Source organism: Hevea brasiliensis, chromosome 14 (genome assembly GCF_030052815.1).
Source record: "Hevea brasiliensis isolate MT/VB/25A 57/8 chromosome 14, ASM3005281v1, whole genome shotgun sequence".
Taxonomy (NCBI): Eukaryota; Viridiplantae; Streptophyta; class Magnoliopsida; order Malpighiales; family Euphorbiaceae; genus Hevea; species Hevea brasiliensis.
Genome location: NC_079506.1, coordinates 13383730 through 13396672, shown reverse-complemented (window position 1 = coordinate 13396672; position 12943 = coordinate 13383730). Strand labels below are relative to the sequence as shown.

Genomic DNA, 12943 nt, shown 5'->3' with positions numbered 1-12943 from the left:
CATTTTAATTGTCAAAAATGGCAATGAAGTTGTCACTATGGGCTGGATGGTCTGTCTTAATCAGTCTCGATTTTTGGGCAATAACTTGGGCTGTAGACCTCGAATTTGGGAGAATTAATACCCGTTGGAAAGCTAAGAAATAGGGCTACAACTTTCCTGAAGAAGGCAGAGGCAGATTCGAAAAGAAAGTCACTGAAAATCAGCCTTGATTCCACAGATGTGAATGCAGGCTGAAAATCCGCATTTTGAATTTCAAAACTTTTCCTAGTTTGGTTCCTATCTTTGAGGTTAGGTTTTCTACTATAAATATGTCTTTGGCTAGCAGCTAAGAGCATCCCAATTCAAACGCCTCTAACACCTTCATTCTCCATTCTCATCCATAGTTTTAGATTTCTATTTTTTCTTTATTTTTCTATAAGCCACAAACATAAGTGGCTAAGTTTTTAATTCAGTTCAAGGGATTCAAGTTCTTTTGTTTAATTTGTGAGATCGAGTTCTTAATTTTATTTATGTCTTTTTGAATATCTATTGTTTTCTGATTTAAGTGTTTTGATTTGTTGAATGATTTTCTAAAAAGGCCTATTAGTTAATTGTTTGATTTGATCAATTGCTAGTTCATCTTCATAATCCGTAATTGTTGTGTAAGATTGAATATGAGTAGCAATTAGGTTTTATTGATTATGATCCAAGTTTTCGATAATAACCTAAGGAAACAATAGGGTGGATTAAATGATTTATGCTTCATAAATTATTGTTCAGCGTAACTACTTCCTTTTCTTAAAATAGTTATTAATTTGATGAGGATTGCTTAATACCAACTCAGTTAATAATTAGAGTCAATAAGAGTGCTGGGCTCGAATTGATTAGTTTAGGGAAGTCATGGGTTTACCTCACTGTTTGGTAAATTTACGTTAAGTATTCAATAAGATATAATTGTATTTCTTTTGTCTATGATCAAATCAATGCATTGGAATGCGAATTTCCTTGGATTGAAGTTTGTTTAAATTAAGATTTTCATATTTAGTTCTTAAATTTCTGATTTCTTCTGATTTTGTGTTACAAACAATCCCCTCACCCCCCCCCCCCAAATCTTTGTTTCTTTCATTTTCCATTACACACAAGTGCACAAAATTTAATAATTAAATCTCTAGGGTTCGACCTGGATTTACCACTTGCTACAGAAAATATTTCACAATTGATAATTTCAGTTAATTTAATTTCTGGTGGATTCGACACCCATCACCACTCCATAAGGAAGCCATAGATACCCATAAAGAGGAGAAAAGTTGAAGTTTAGGAAGCTTGAAGTTGGGTCACCACAAAGGTTAGTGCTTTAAATTTTAAATCTCTTTTTTAAGCATGAATATCATGCTAAATCAAGTGAAAATTTGCATGAAATTGAAAAGAAAATTTGAAGGAAAGAACCCTTGATTTTTGGTAGCCATGGAACTTGAGGTTTGTTGCTTTTAGGTGATGAAAAAAGGTTCCATGAGAATGTTTGATGAGTTGAAATGGTTGGGAGTTTGATGGTGTAGTGTTTGTGTAAATTTGAAACTTTGAAAACTAGGATTTATGTAAATATTAAGGACTTTGTGTAAAATGTTGACATTGACCTATTGAGTTGAGATTGTTGCTTATAGAAGTGTATTGCATGCAAATTGAAGTAAGGAAGTTGAAGGAATTGTGATATTGGGAGTGTTCAATTTTCTGCAGGTTTGGACTCAATGAGTCCAGTGGATTTATTGACCCATAACTGAAAATGCGTGACTCCAATTGGTATGAGGCCAATTGGAGGTGAAAATAGACTCAAAATAGCTCATTTTTCATGTAGACACTATACCCAAATTTTGTTAAAATCATGACCAATTCTCTGCCCAAACCCGAATGACCAAACACTGAAACCCAGAAAATGACTAAATGAACAACACAAAATTCATTTCATTTGAAATGAATTCCATATTTAATATAAAATATACTAAATAAAAAAATTCATTTGCAAATGAATTGCATAATAGTTAATTCATTTGCAAATGAAATAAATTCTATCTTAGAGTTCAACCAAACATGTTCTTTATATCATTCATAAATTTTACTTTTGTTTATTGATGATACCGCACTATTTAGTTTTTTTTTTTTAATTTCTTATTAATAAATAAAATTTTTAAGTAAAATATAGAGTACACTCAATATATTAAAAAGTAATTTACTGAATATTAAAAAGAACAAGTAAACTAGAAATTTAGAAATGTAAAACCCACGGTAAATGATTCTTACTATCATTCAAAAATGATAACTTTTTATCAACTTAAATAAGATGAAACCAATTAAAGAAATCCATATAAATAATAAAAAATCTTTTGTGTCTAGATTTTATAAAATCCATTTATATTAGCAATGTATGTACTTACATAAATATTTTTGTACAAATTATAAAAAAAAATTTTAAAATTTAACAAAACTCACAAATTAATCTTTAATATAAATTTGATAACGACTTGATCCTCAAATTTTATTTCTATTAGCAAATTAATCCTTACATTTTACTGCTATTAATAGATTAGTCCTCAAAATTCGCTTATCATGAAAACTAATATGTTAATAAAAGTAATTTTTATGTCTTATTAATTTTGTGATTTCGATGTTTTTGAATATGTTGTTGGTTGTTGATTGCATGGGTTAATATTCTTCAAAGTTTATGGGGTAAATTATAAAAAAATAAATTAATAAATACATTACTTAAAAATAAGAAAATAATGATTTATCCTACTTTAATTATTAAATTCAGATTGGGCCAAATTGAATATCATGAATAAATATAAAGCTTAATTTCAAAATTTATGACATTAATAAAATTTTCTTTGCTGGGCTTAACACACCGTTTATTTTTGATATATTTTTTTTACAGGAATGCAATGTATAAATGCTTTAATGGATGGCTAATGATTGACTTAATTGACAAGAAATAAATATTACTTCACGTTTAATGCTCTTTTTTGTGTGTGTTTATGTTTAAGCTAATTAATCTCATATATGATTAGCATCAATTTTCATGGATAATTTTAACGGATAATTTAGAGCCTTAGAAGTTAGAACCACTAACCAATTAACTGACGAGAGAAGCTGCAAAGTTGAGGAATTAATCTCATATATGATCAGCTTCAATTTTCATGGATAATTTTAATGGATAATTTAGAACCTTAGAAGTTATTTACATTAATTTTTCAAATATATTAGGATTGGATTGGATTACACCTGTGATTTAATGTTTGTAGAATGGAATTGGATGACTGAAAACATGGAGCTCATCCAGAATTGAGTGGAGACAAAAGTGGCCAAGGAGAAGCCTGTGAAAAAGAGTACTAGGAAAAAAGATACAGGTGATGCTTCGTCATGAAGCAAACTTTTAAAGTTATTTAATTATTTTTAAAGAATTTAATTATTTTCTTATTTCAGTTATAAAATTAATGAGATATATTATTTTATTAATATAATAAATAATATAATATATTAAATTAATAATTATATATTTAATTTAATTATAAAATAAATTATATGAAACATACTCTTATTAGTCATTTTACCTATTAATAGCAACAATTAAATATAGTTTTACTAAACACTTAATATAAATCAGCTATCAGTCATTAGTTATCAAATAACAGTAATAATTATCAGTTATCAATTACATCCAACAGCTAAATTAAATAGGCTTTTAATTTAATTCAATTAGTTTGAGTCTTCATAAATAATTCGATTAAAAACTTATTTAAATATAATTATAGAATAAAAAATTTAATGTATTACTAAAATTTTAATTAGGAAGAAGGTAATTTAAATAAATCTTCATAAACTCTAATTATAATTAATAAAATAAATAATAAATTCTCCTAATTATTAAAGAGATAGAAAATGTGAGCAGATATTGTGATGGACTTTGTTTGCAGAAATAATTTATTTATAAACTAATAAATGACAACACGTAATTAAATTAGAGATATAGTATTGTTAATTTCCTTCTTAAATTAATGATAAATTTATAGGAGATATACTTTCTCTGTGTGATTCAATTATGGAAAGGTAAGTAACATAGTTTAATTATGATAGAAATTCATGACATCGGATGAACAAGAATTAAATTAAAATTCAACTTGGAGTTATTGACATAACTTCAAATTAGATTGTGGGTATTCTATAAATACCCGAGCTGCTCAACAAGATTAAAATCAAATCACACTACATAAATATTGTCGAACAAAAGAAAAAGTAGTTATCATTATTAGCCAAAATGAGGTGTTCAATCTGGTTGGTATTTGTTCTTGTGTGCTTAGCAAGGTTGATGAATGATGGGTTAGCAAATCCTAATAGTGAAGAGGCTGTTGCATTTGATTGTGGCTGTACTGTTGCATGTTTTGGCTGCCCTTATGAGATAAGTTGGGTTCAAGTGGGGCGAGGTTCAATCGGAAGACAGTGTACATGTGTGTGCCATTGCCCATCAAATCCTTTCTTCCCTAGCCCAACTCCACCAGCATCATCAACTCCTCAAGTTCCAAAAGCACCATCAACTCCTCAAGTTCCTGGGGCACCTTCTCCCCCATTGACTTTGTCTCCAGCTTGTGCTGCATCCTCAGTTAATGTGGGTTTGTGTTGGGCTCGATCTGCCATAGGTACAATTTTTCAAGACCTTCAAATGGTTGAAGGATGCTGCAGTATGTTTACGCAATGGACTCAAGATTGCTTTGGTGGACATGAGGAAATTCCTAGAATCGTTTCTTACTGGGTGCCTCCTGCTTTGGTACAATATTGTTCAACACATCATTAGTCAATTAGTATTAACTTGAAGCCGAATGCGTTGGAAAATATATTTGTTATTTTAGGATCTTAGCTAGCTATATATGATAGGAAGATTAATTAATTTATTATTTAGATTTCTTATAGTTTTACGAGTTTGAGGCATTTGATTAAATAAAAGTAAATGTGTACTGATTTATGTTAAGTGTTTGGCAAAATTATGTTTAGTTATTAATTCCATATCTAAAATGACTAATAACGGTATATATATCATATAATTTATTTTATTAATGAAATAAATATAATATTATAAATTTATTATATTATATTATTTATTTTATTATTAAATTAAATATTTAATTATTAATTTAATATATTATATCATTTATTATATTATTAAAATAAATCTATAATTATTGATTCATTATATTATATCATTTATTTTATTATTGAAATAAAAAAATAGTTAAATTCTTTAAAAAATAATTCAATAACTTTAAAAATATAGTTATAAAATAATAAAGTAATTATTATTGTGATAAAGAAAAAATTTATAACTAATTTTAAATTCTTAAATGTAAAAAAACGTTTTTTTATAATAAATAAATATTTTATATTTTATGTTATTAATAAAAAATATTTTAATAAAGTTATAAATCGCTAATTAAAATATTAAAATATAAATAAAAAAGATTAAACGTTAATAATATTAATTTTTGAATTAAATTAAAAAAGTTAATATGATCTAAGTAAAAAAAAAAAAAAATCAAATCAACTATCAGCTGATGAGAAACAACTCTATTTTGATACAAACTCTATTTTGATACAAACTGTAGTTATGAGTACCATATCAGTTACTCAAGCTATTAGCTTTATTTTTTTAAATTTATCAAATATTCTAATTCATCTATTTGGGTGTCTATCAGCTATCAACTTCATTTTTTTAATGAACCAAACACTATGCATATTCAAAAAGTACTTAAAATTTACTGAATTATCCTTATTTGTACTTTTTTTGTATTCAGATTTTTTTACACCTAATCAAGTGCTTACCAAATTAGTGTGAAATGAAGTTATTAAATTTGTTTATTCAAGAAATCGTCATTCGCAGAAGCACTTTTCAGTAAAATTTATTAAACAAGAAAACATCAATAGAGAGAGTAGTTTTCGTGGCATTGTATGGAACAGAGTATGTTTTGTTGTGAAATTTAAATCTATCACATCATTGGAGAAATTGAACTAAAACCTCATTGAAATCCACAAATAAGAAAAGAGAGGCTGCGGGTTGCAAAACTGAGGAATTAATTTTAACGGATAATTTAGAGTCTTAGAAGTTACCTACATTAATTTTTCAAATAAAAAAAAATGCATATCATTATTAAAATTCTTAAATTTTAAATATAAGAAATGTTTTTAAAAATAAATATTTAGATTTTTATAAATGATTTTGTAGTGAATAATTATTTATATATATTAATATAATTTTTAGAAAATAACTCATCCCTTTTCTAATCTAACTGAAAATTAAATTAAAATTTGTTTTTTAATAATTATTTTTTTAATATCAGATAAGATTTTAGTAATTAAAATTTAAAAATATTTAAATAAAAAAACTGATTTTATTTCAAATATTAATATATAAATTTTCTAATAGTAAAAAATCTTCATGTGACACAACCTCTTTATTATTTTTATTTTTATATTTTTTTATATAAAAAATTAGCTTATCAAACATCAATTTTTAAGTTTTTTTTTTTCAAATTTTAATTATCAAAATCTTATTTCATACAAAAAAAAAAAAATCTAAATTTCTTTTTTACAATATCTTTTAAAATTTTTGAAATTCTTAAGTTTATAATTTCAAGCATTAAACAATTTATTATCACTTAAAATAAAAATATAATTAATTAAAAATTTTATCACTTACATATTTTATAATTTATATAAAAAATTAACTTATTGTATTAAACATCAATTTTTAACTATCAAAATCTTATCTTATATAAAAAAATATATAAATTTCTTTTTTACAACATCTTTTAAAAATTTTGAAATTCTTAAATTTATAATTTTAAGTATTAAAGAATTTATTATCACATGAAATAAAATTATAATTAATTAAAAATTTTATCATTAACATAATTTTATAATGTAATTATAAAAATATAAAATAAAAAATATTTTATTTTATATTACTAAAATAAAATAATAAATAATTCATGTAATATGCGGACAACACAATTAATTATTTTTAAATTTAAAATTATCTCAAATTTAATTATATATTATTCAAACCACTCTTAATAAGATTTAGTAAATTAGGTATTCAAAAATGTCCAATTTATTGTGATTCTTACTATCATTCAAAAATGATAACTTTTTATCATCTAACTTAAATAAGATTAAACCAATAAAAAAAATCCATATAAATAATAGAAAATCGTTTGTGTCTAGATGTTATAAAATCTATTTATATTAGCAATATATATACATACATAAATATTTTTGTATAAATTATAAAAAATATTTTAAAGTTTAACAAAACTCACAAACTAATCTTTAATGTAAATTTAATAACAATTTAATCCTTAAATTTTATTTTTGTTAACAAATTGATCCTCATATTTCATTTCTATTAACAAATTAGTCTTTAAAATTCACAGATCATAGAAACTAATTTATTTATAGAAGTAAAATATAAAGATTAATTTGTTAATGAAAATAAAATTTAAAGGACTAGATTATTACTAAATTTACATCAGGGATTAATCTATAAATTTTGTTAAACTTCAGCGAGTTCATTGTAATTTATCCATTTTTTTAATAAAAAAATTTACTGACTGCATTTTTCCGGAGCTGCATTTATCCATTTGCAAGAAATTTATTTTTATAAATAAATGTTAATACCCATGTAAGTCCAAAAAAAGATCATAATCAAGTACTTTAATAAAAGATTAAAAAAAATAATAAAATTAAAAGATTATATTTTTTTTTAAAAAAAAGATGAAATAATGATTTGTTTATTAAATAAATTAAATATTTAGAATTTCTTGTAGGCACCAAAAATATGATGGATCGGTATTATTATCGACAAACCAATAAGATATATGGGTATTTGAACTCATGTCCCTTATATGCTCTATCCACATTTCAATTGGGATGAACATTAGCAACAAATCATGGAGGTCTTTGGAAATCTCTCATTACTATTTAACTTTTTATATAATTTAATTTTTATTAAATTTATGAAATATAGGAGGAAACTAAATATAATATTTTATATTATTTTCAAAAGATGTGCAATATAAGATAGGTGATGCAATTGAGTCCTTTAGAGATAAGTGATGAATTTATAACTTATAATGTAATACATATTTAAAATTTAATAATATACAAAAATTAACAAATCAAAATCAAGAAACAGGGTAATGAAATAAAAATTGAAGGCTGTGTGAAATATGCAATTAGCTCAAAAATAGAAGCTTAACTAAAACTCAGCTCAATGTGGGAAGCTGCATCAAGATTAATGGTTGGTAAGAACTTTCCCACATTTTTTTTTTGAGTTTGTTGAGTTTTATGTCTTGTGATTTTAATATTGTTGATTTTTGAGTTTGCTAAAAGAAGAAAGAAAAATTAGTTATCATTAGCAAAAATGAGGCGCTCAATTTGGTTGGTATTTATTCTTGCTTGCTTGGCAGGGTTAATTAATGATGGGTTAGCAAATCCTTTTAGTTCAGATTCCGCAAGTGAAGAGGCTGTTGCATATTGTGGCTGTACTGTTGCTTGTTCCCGCTGCCCTTATGAGGTAAGCCAGGATCAAATTGGGCGAGGTCGGGACACAATGTGCATGTGTATGCCATTGCCCATCATCAACTCCTCAAGTTCCAAAGGCACCATCAACTCCTCAAGTTCCAAGTGTACCGTCAACCCCTCAGGTCCCTGGAGCACCTTCTCCCCAATTCTTTTTGTCTCCAGCCTGTGCCACATCCTCAGTTAATGTGGGTTTGTATTGGGCTCGATCTGCCGTAGGTACAGTTTTTCAAAACCTTCAAATGGCTGAAGGAGGTTGTCATATGTTTACACAATAAGCTGACGATTGTTTTGGTGGAAATGAGGAAATTCCTAAGCTTGTCTCATACTTTGTGCCTCTTACTTTGGTACAATATTATTCAGCTCATCATTAGTCAATTAGTATTAATTTGTAGCCGAGTGCCTTTAAAGAATATATTTATATTTCAGGATATTAACTGGCTATATATCGTAGGAAGATTAGTTTGTTATTTAGATTTCCAGTAGTTGTTAGGTATTTGAGACATTTGGTTAAATTAAAGTAATTGTGTTAAGCAACATTCTTGCTTTAGTTTTATATATAATTTTTTTTCCCTATTCGGTAGGTTTTATATTTTATCTATATTCAGTTTGATTTTCTGGATCTTTATAAATACCAAAGATGCTAAACTTTATTTTCTAATTCATATATTTGATGCATGAGGTCTTTGAGATCATTTATTGCTACATACGACAGCCTGCAATCTGAAACTTGGATATCACAATGCAAATTACCTTTACTTGCTAAGCTCATGGTAGATAATTTGAGAACCTAGCTAGTAGATATAGACTACACATTTGTAGATGGGTCTCATTTGGTGGCAAGGTTTCAGAGCCTGCTCTTCTGCCCCTTTCACTTCTGCTGTTATCAGCAAATTTTAAGCTTGCATGATGTAATCCTTGCTCTTTCACCTTTGAATTCCATTCAGACATGTAATAGTATTCTTCTGTTGCAGTATTTTCGGATGATGCGCCACAAAACATTCCACCCCATTGTGGGAAGTATATTAAACATATTGCGAGAGTGCAACATATAATCATAATACCCATGAGTGTTATCCCTTTTTCTTTGTAGTATTTGGATCCTTTGAAGAAAATTAGTTGAGTCAGAACTGCACCCACATTTCCACCACCGCCTGTCATGCCGGATATTAGCCCTAATGACCTGAAGAATTAAACGTATGGATGCATAAATATTAGAATTGATCCTCTGCGAGATAGAAAAGGAATGGAATCAAGTGGAAGTAGAAATCTTAATTACCTCCTTGAGACAAAAGGAACCACCCCAAATGTTAGCCCACATGCTCCTTGGCAGAAAAAAAAGAGACAGCAATCATCACTACAATGGATGCACTTAAGGATCCCACTTGCCCAAGAATGATGCACAGTACACCTCCTAATGTCTGCACTATCCACAAAGCCCATAGCCTACCTCTCATTCCAAACCTCTTTGCTACGACATCAGAAATCAATCCTCCAGCTGGTCTAGAAACAATATTTGCTAGTCCAAAAGTTGCTGCAATAAACAATATTTGCTAGTCCAAAAGTTGCTGCAACAATTCCTGCTGAGTGGAGTTCCAGATCAAATTTGTCATAAAAATATTCAGCTATTTTATTGTCAATTGTCTGCTCCGCCCCAAAACAGTATCCTCAAGTTAATGCCAGAATCCACCCTCTGTAATTTGTAACCCCATGATAGAAGACGCTTGAGAATTTATCTTTGGGTTTATCCCCTGACTTTCGTAGCCTACCGAAGTTCCCGTCTGGCAAGTCCTGGCCGAAGATCAATGCTGCAAATGCTGATAACACTTGAAACAGGGCAGGAATAAAAAATGCAATTCTCCAAGCTGTAAATTTCACTGCTCCAATGTCACGGATTAGGCCAAAAACAAGGGGCATGATTAGCAGCTGCGTCGCCCCACCACCAAGATTGCCCCACCCGCCTGCAACACCATTAGCGGTGCCAACTACTGGGGCTGAAAACATGGAGCTCATCCAGAATTGAGTGGAGACAAAAGTGGCCAAGGAGAAGCCTGTGAAAAAGAGTACTAGGAAAAAAGATACAGGTGATGAGGCGTTGGACATGAAGCAAACTTTTAAAGTTATTTAATTATTTTTAAAGAATTTAATTATTTTCTTATTTCAGTTATAAAATTAATGAGATATATTATTTTAATAATATAATAAATAATATAATATATTAAATTAATAATTATATATTTAATTTAATAATAAAATAAAATAATATAATATAATAAATTTATAATTTTATATTTATTTTAATAATAAAATAAATTATATGAAACATACCCTTATTAGTCATTTTATATATCAATAGCAACAGTTAAACATAATTTTACTAAACACTTAACATAAATCAGCTATAATCAGCTATCAGTCATTAGTTATCAAACAACACTAATAATTATCATTTATCAATTACATTCAACGGCTAAACTAAACATGCTTTTAATTTAATTCAATTAGTTTGAATCTTTATAAATAATTCGATTAAAAACTTATTTAAATATAATTATAAAATAAAAAATTTAATGTATTACTAAAACAATAATAAAATATTAAAAATTTAACTTGGCTGAATGTGCCATTAGCCACTCTAATAATTGAATTGATTCTTAATTTAATAATAATAACGTGGTTAAATCTCATCTTATCCCCTAAATTTTTAATTAGGAAGAAGGTAATTTAAATAAATCTTCATAAACACTAATTGTAAGTAATAAAATAAATAATGAATTCTCCTAATTATTAAAGAGATAGAAAACGTGAGCAGATATTGTGATGGACTTTGTTTGCAGAAATAATTTATTTATAAATTAATAAATGACAACACCTAGTATTGTTAATTTCCTTTTTAAATTATTGATAAATTTATAGGAGATATACTTTAGGGAAAGGCAAGTAGCATAGTTTAATTATGATAGAAATTCATGACATCGGATAAACAAGAATTAAATTAAAATTCAACTTGGAGTTATTGACATAACTTCAAATTAGACTGTGAGTATTCTATAAATACCCGAGCTGCTCAACAAGATTAAAATCAAATCACACTACATAAATATTATAGAACAAAAGAAAAAGTAGTTATCATTATTAGTCAAAATGAGGTATTCAATCTGGTTGGTATTTGTTCTTGTGTGCTTAGCAAGGTTGATGAATGATGGGCTAGCAAATCCTAATAGTGAAGAGGCTGTTGCATTTGATTGTGGCTGTACTGTTGCATGTTTTGGCTGCCCTTATGAGATAAGTTGGGTTCAAGGGGGCCGAGGTTCAATCGGAAGACAGTGTACATGTGTGTGCCATTGCCCATCAAATCCTTTCTTCCCTAGCCCAACTCCACCAGCATCATCAACTCCTCAAGTTCCAAAAGCACCGTCAACTCCTGAAGTTCCTGGGGCACCTTCTCCCCCATTGACTTTGTCTCCAGCCTGTGCTGCATCCTCAGTTAATGTGGGTTTGTGTTGGGCTCGATCTGCCATAGGTACAATTTTTCAAGACCTTCAAATGGCTGAAGGATGCTGCAGTATGTTTACGCAATGGACTCAAGATTGCTTTGGTGGACATGAGGAAATTCCTAGAATCGTTTCCTACTGGGTGCCTCCTGCTTTGGTACAATATTGTTCAACACATCATTAGTCAATTAGTACTAACTTGAAGCCAAATGCGTTGGAAAATATATTTGTTATTTTAGGATCTTAGCTAGCTATATATGATAGGAAGATTAATTAATTTATTATTTAGATTTCCAATAGTTTTACGAGTTTGAGGCATTTGATTAAATAAAAGTAAATGTGTTAAAACAATATTCTTGCATATATATATATATATATATATATATATATATATATATATATATATATATATATATATATATATATATATATATATAATGATATCTGATTTATGTTAGGTGTTTGTCAAAATTATGTTTAGATATTAATGTTCATATGTAAAATGACTAATAACGGTATATATATCATATAATTTATTTTATTATCGAAATAAATATAATATTATAAATTTATTATATTATATTATTTATTTTATTATTAAATTAAATATTTGATTATTAATTTAATATATTATATCATTTATTATATTATTAAAATAAATCTATAATTATTGATTCATTATATTATATCATTTATTTTATTATTGAAATAAAAAAATAATTAAATTCTTTAAAAAATAATTCAATAACTTTAAAAATATAGTTATAAAATAATAAAGTAATTATTATTATTAACAAAGAAAAAATTTATAACTAATTTTAAATTCTTAAATGTAAAAAAACGTTTTTTTT

General features: G+C 27.0%; 1 pseudogene; it reads right to left on the bottom strand.

Moving 5' to 3' along the window:
* Positions 1 to 9366: 9366 nt before the first annotated feature.
* LOC110652514 (high affinity nitrate transporter 2.5-like) lies at positions 9367 to 10704 on the bottom strand (annotated as a pseudogene).
* Between the last annotated feature and the right edge of the window lie 2239 nt (positions 10705 to 12943).